The sequence below is a fragment of the Ctenopharyngodon idella genome, chromosome 4, assembly GCF_019924925.1.
Source record: "Ctenopharyngodon idella isolate HZGC_01 chromosome 4, HZGC01, whole genome shotgun sequence".
Taxonomy (NCBI): domain Eukaryota; kingdom Metazoa; phylum Chordata; class Actinopteri; order Cypriniformes; family Xenocyprididae; genus Ctenopharyngodon; species Ctenopharyngodon idella.
Window position 1 is genome coordinate 29,670,898 of NC_067223.1, and position 6,312 is coordinate 29,677,209.

The 6,312-nt window shown below is 34.6% G+C and overlaps 1 long non-coding RNA gene across 2 annotated transcripts; it reads left to right on the forward strand.

Annotated features, from left to right (window-relative positions):
* The first annotated feature begins 261 nt into the window (after positions 1-261).
* Positions 262-4,213, forward strand: LOC127510568 (uncharacterized). 2 transcript variants are annotated; one of them, XR_007929675.1, is made up of 4 exons: positions 279-362; positions 492-804; positions 893-1,119; positions 2,634-4,213. It is a non-coding gene; the product is annotated as an uncharacterized LOC127510568 (long non-coding RNA). The 2 variants fall into 2 exon arrangements; XR_007929674.1 differs by having other exon boundaries at positions 262-804.
* The last annotated feature ends 2,099 nt before the right edge of the window (positions 4,214-6,312 follow it).

The window sequence follows — 6,312 nt, forward strand, 5'->3', positions numbered from 1 at the left end:
AAAATTGAATTATTATAAAGTAAATAAAAGTACTATAGTATAAGTTTTAATAAAGTTAAAATGTTTTTAAAAGCTATAAAAGGCTAAACTATTCCATGTTTGACTAAATTATTAAAAGAGTTTCCTTTCTATTGTCTACCCAGTCAAGGTTTATAGGGATTTTAAGAAGTAATTAGTAAGTTATTTATTGAGTAATTAAATCACTTTTCAGACAGAGTAATTAGAAAACATTTTAAATACAATATTGATGATGTAATGAGTAATTAGTAATTAATTACTTTTTTGAAGTAACTTACCCAACACTGACTGTTTCCTTTCCATCACCGCAGCAATTCTCTCTCTCTTTCTGGTGCATGCTGGGAGTGAGTGTACCCTTTGGATTGCATGTGGGAGAGCGGTTTTTCTGATTTTTTTTTTCTTATTATTTTTCTCGGTTTAACCGATATCTACTCTCTCTCCTCTCTTTTTTTGTGTGTGTTTCTCTGATTTAGTAAGTAGAGAGAATGGCCTTTCTCTCCGGAATGGTTTCAGGTGTGTGCCGGAATTAGGCGCAAAAATCGAAGATGTGATCTTAGAAGTCGCTGAAAAAATTGGTCACGAAAACATAAACTCTGCCTCGAAAGTGAATAAGGCGGCTGTAGTGTTCTTGAAAAATGAAAATTTAGTGAAGGACATGATTGAAAACGGAAACTTACGTGCCTGTAACACCCTTATCTGCTCCGGCTACAAAAGTTACTGTCTCAAATGAAGGCTACCTCCGTTTATTGGCAATGATGTAAAAGATTAGGTTCGGAAAAATTGCAGGTGGGTGAAAACGATTCTGCGATTCTTTTAGAAGGCAAGTTTACATGTTTTTAACATCTCCTGACAAAACGCTTGATGTGTCTTTCAGTGTGTCTCATGGAGAGAGCTCATACATGGTGTATGCAAGCATGGACATTGTTTTGAATGTGGAGAAACCGGACACAAACGTTTAACCTGTCCCAATAACGCGCTGATGAAAATCAAGGCCTACAGAGAGTTGTGGAAAATAATACAGTGACTGAAGACAGTTTGCAGGCAGAGACGGTCAATGTGGAGTCTGGTGTGATGAGCATTCAGAAAGAGAGCAACATTGAGGTAAGACAAGCGGTTCATGTTGTTAATTATAATGAAAAACCAAGTGGCAGTGCTGGAAGTGCTCAGAAAAATACTGATGGTCCAGACTGTGAAGCGTTTTTGATTAAGAGGAATGTTGGGAGTAGTGATGATGCAATAGATGGAATGTCTGAAGTCACTGACGGTAGCATATGATGAATCGTGCATTGATGGTGATATGGATAAGGCCTATGAATGAAACTTGTATAGGCTAGGCTACGCTACTGTTGAACAGATTAATAAATTCCTGGGACGAAAAAAAAGGAAAAAGTGTTGAACTTGCTGAGTTGTTTCCTGATCTGAATACATTTGTAGAATCAGTGATAAAAATATGTAGCGAGTGTAGTACTGAAGTACTGTCCTAGCAGAAGAGATTTAGGTTAAGAAATACTTAACCTCAGTAAGGCAAAGCTCAAGAAATGTTCGGACTAGAGGTCATTATAAAAGAGGCAAATCAAAATAGGAACCACATGGTTGTCTATCTTTTTTGAGTTTCTTTTTACATCTCTGGTTTTGTTTAATCTCTTACCCTGTTTTCTTTTTATGGATAATACAGATTTTATTAGTGACAGGAATGTAGAAGAGCCTCGCCCTTTATATGCCTTATCTTCAAAAACTGTTATAAAACAAACAGAACTTGTTGATATTTGGAGAGAGAAGAATGGAGTGAAGCAGTATACCTGGATTAGAGTAACAGAGAATAAGATTAGTGCTGCTCGCTTAGACAGATTTTATGTGAAGAAAACAATGTGTAATAGAGCTGTGAACACACACATAATTCCAAATGTTATCTCAGACCATCATCTTGTTACTTTACATATATCATTGTCACAAACAACTCCTTAGTTTTATTATTGGAGATTAAATACCAAACTCGTATTAGACCAATTAGATGATTTTTGTGAAAATTTAAATTTTTTGGAACTATTGGGTTTCTCAGAAATGTGATTATAAAAATCTGCTTCAGTGGTGGGAAGTGGAGAAAGTTCAGATGAAACTTTTGTCAGCAATTTTTGTTGCAAACACAAAATACATTCAAGCATGGTTTATACAGAACGAGAAATTTGTGGAATTCAAAATAGCCTGATTAATCAAAATCAAAATGTTTCTTTTTTGCAAGAACGATTAAATGCTAAAAAACAAGAATTAAGGGAAATGCTACGAGAGAGTTAAAACAACCTTAGTTAGATCACGTTTTGTATATGTGCAAGATATGGATGCTCCTACAACTTTTTTCTTTAATTTGGAGAAAAAAACATATTCATCCAAACTTTATGCATTGCCTTCGTAAATCAAATGGGATAATTACTTAAGATCCTCGAGATAAGAAGACTTGCAGTGGTCTTTTATACTAATTTATATGCAAAATAAGAGACTGTTCTTTGTCCTTCATGTGAACTTTTTACTCATTTGCCAGTATTGGACAAACAAGATGCACAAAGCTTAGAATGTGATTTTTTTTTTTTTTTTTTTTTTTTTTTTCTCCTATGGCGTAGTGACTGAAGCAGTTAATCAGCTTGCTACAGGAAAAGCACCAGACACTGATGGTCTACCGGCAGTGTTTTATAAATTTCTTTGAAAGGAAATTGGACAAGATTTTTTTTTTAGTGTGTTAAAGGAAATTTTTAATCTGAAGATGCTCCCTAAAATTTGTCAGCTGGCTGTTCTTTCTCTAATTCCAAAAAAAAAAAAAAAAAAAAAAAAAAAAAGATCTGTGTATGCTAAAAAATTGGAGGCCTGTATCTTTTCTTACCACTGATTATAAGATACTCTCTCTAAGTGTATTGTTAATGGACTTACAATGTGTTGAAGTTAATATTTGAGGATCAATCTTATTGTATACCTAAGAGATCTATTTATGATAATTTGTTTTTAATGAGTTTAAAATATACTAAGGTGTACGCTGTTGATTTTGATATTGTTTCTCTAGATCAGGACAAGGCTTTTGATCACATAGATCACCAATACTTGTTCCATATTCTTAAGTGTTATGGTTTTGGAGAATTTTTATTTTTTTCTATTTTGTCTTGGATAAAAGTGTTTAGGGTTCTTGATCCACCATTCAATTTGATCTGAGAAATACAGGAAATTCTGGTGGACTTTTTTTGGTCAGGACAGCATTGGCTAAAACCAGCTATCCTTTATTTGCCAGTGCATGATTGTGGACAGGGACTCATTGATATAAAGGCCAGATTGGCAACCTTTTGCTTAATGGCTGTTCAGTGTCTTCTTTATCATCATTCTCATGTTTGGATGGATGTTGCATGTGCCCTTTTATGTAAGACTTGAAGAACGTGCCTGGATAAACAATTATTTGCAAAGAAATTAAAAGGAACTTTGCTTGGAGGCCTTATACCATCTTATATTGGTGTTTTGGAACTGTGGCGGATGTTTACTCTCTCTGAGAATGGGAGATTCCTGATGTATGGATCTTTGAAGAACGGTTATTTTATCTAAGACATGCAAAGAGCCATATGGATTCCCTGGCTTCAAAATGTGTTTAAAGGATGAAGATTGGGAGTAAGTTCTTGGAAATATGTTGTCATTGAAAACTCACTACAGAGTAGTGATCTACCGATATTGATTTTTTTTTTTTGTTTCAGAATCGATACCGATAATTTGTGTGTTTATGTGCCCAACTTTGCAGAAATGTAATACTTCATTTTAAACTACAGTTTTAGTAGATTTATAAGCCGTTTAATAGGCTAAAGAGTGAAGAATAATTCAGCGGGATAATGCTAAATAACTGAATAATATACTCTGGAATATTGGAATATAAACTTCATATTTTATTGCATTTCTCAATGTTATATCAGAATTATTAATGTTTTTGTTCTAGATTATGAAATATCTGCTGACAAAGCACTGTTTATCTATGCATTTACACAGAACTATACTCAAACTGCGATCGCTTGCGGAGATAATAAATAATTAATTTCCATAGAGTTGTTTACTTGGATGTTTATTAGCAAATTAATGGTTATATAGATTATATAGATTAATGATGAGCAGAGACAACTGAGAGAGAATTAAATTCAGCGCTTTTATTTCCAACATGTGCTCATTCATGGCTGTAGTATTTAATTCATGCAAAGTTACATCTTTATTGGAACAGGACATGAGGATTATCTTACGTGACTCCGTGAGCTTGTCTCTATTTCTTAGAGACAAGCTGCATAAACTAGCTACATTTCAGGCATTTATGTAACACATCTAATTTGTGCATTAATGGCTATGTTAAATAAAGTTTACTAATTACAGCAAAGCAGGTAAGTATACTTTACCTGTGCATGCCATTGTCTTGTCTCCCCTCAGATGCGCTGTAATGGCGATCCTGCGCGCGATTCTCAAAACACCCACAAGGTGGCGGCGTTTATCGATAAATCCGATATTACAAAACCGATATCCGATTATGGTAAAATGCTTAAATATCGGTAAATCGATATATCGGTCAATCTCTACTCCAGAGTTGGGCTTTTTCAGAACTCTAACTAGAAAGGTCCTGTATAGAATATGTGTGAAAAACTGCAAGTAAATGGACTTCAGTGTTGGAGTCAGGCTCTTTTCCGAAAGTAAGCTGGCAGTCCCTGTACAAAATACGCATTGAAAAAAGAATAGGAGATCTTCAGTGGAGAATTGTACATGGGATATGGGATATTTTGTGGAATGTTTTCTTCTAAATAATTTTTAGTAATTTATAAATAAAGGACATTCTAAAGTCAAAAGTCTCTTTTTCTCTCTCTCTCTCTCTCTCTCTCTCTCTTTGTTCTATTTTAACTCCCTCTTTCCCATTCTCTCCAAGGAGAGATGGTCATTTGTAATAGAGTCGTGATGTTGTGGTTTAGGCTGGACTAATTCACAGACACACCAGCAGCTGGAGAGCTGGTCAATCTGACCGCTAAACGAGAGCAATGACCACCCAGTTCGAGTACCTTTAAAACTCATTTACATCATGTCAGCTTGCATTACTGCAGGGCATGATGAGAGTGGACTGAATCAGGTCTGAATGCACGCGAGACAGTGCCCAAGCATACCCACACTGACCTGAATCAACGCTCACCAGACTCTCTCTCCCAACACTGGATTTTAATCAAAAGTGCCCTTAAGCCCACATTTATGTGCTCTTAAAACCACATGATTAAAAGTGTTAAATGATGAGATTTGAATAAATCTGGAGGGGTTTTGCATTCTCCTTTGCATTGCAAAGAGAGAGAAAGGGTAAATCTTAAGGCCTCAGTCATATTTTACGTTAAAGAAAATTAAGCCTGTGTTTTGGACAATTAAGATTTTTTGCATTGTAATATTATTTCCCCACATTTCCATCCAAATTTTTATTACTTTATGTCTGGGGTTGGGCATTTTACTTTTGTTTCTGCTGTAATTCCAACTTGATCTCATGAGAATACTGAGAATAATGTGTATTTTTACGTAAAGTGTGGTTCTACCACACGTACATTTACTTACGTTTTCATACACACAAAAACGTACAATATTGACATATTTATAGCAGTAAAACGTAAGTCATTTACGTATCCAAGTGTGAATGTGTATGAATTCCCATGTATTAATATTAAAAACGTGGCATTAATGTTTTAAATCTGTTGTATTCAATTGTCATATCAATACATGTTTTTAGTCAAATTTATTGAATGCAGTTTACTCATCTACTTAATATAAAATAACATTTCTGTTCGTGATTTGTGCTGCAAACTCGTTTTGGAGGATTACATAATGTTAAACAAGACTACACTTTGAAACCTTAAAATGAATAAATTTTCTGTAATTGTTTAACCATTTTGTAATAATTAGTTTGTTACAGCACTGATATCGAATGCTCATTGGTTCTCACCTGCTTCGTCACAGATTGCGACATGCCGTGTTTCAGTGGATTGACATTTGAAATTAGTGCGCACCTTCACGTGGAGAAGCCGGATTCATATTTTCATGGATTAATAAGTTAAATTCTGCTCTGTACCCTATAAAGAAAACTATCACCGCCAGAGAGGACTGCGACTGCAACTCATCATCATTTGAACTACTTTTGGTACCACTTTTGACATTTTCTCAAAAATAAATTATTGTGATTACGCTTGTTTGTCTGTTATTCTTTTATTTATAACAGTATAGTTTTAAGAAATGGTTATGGGTAGGTGTAGGATTAGAGGCTCAAAATAT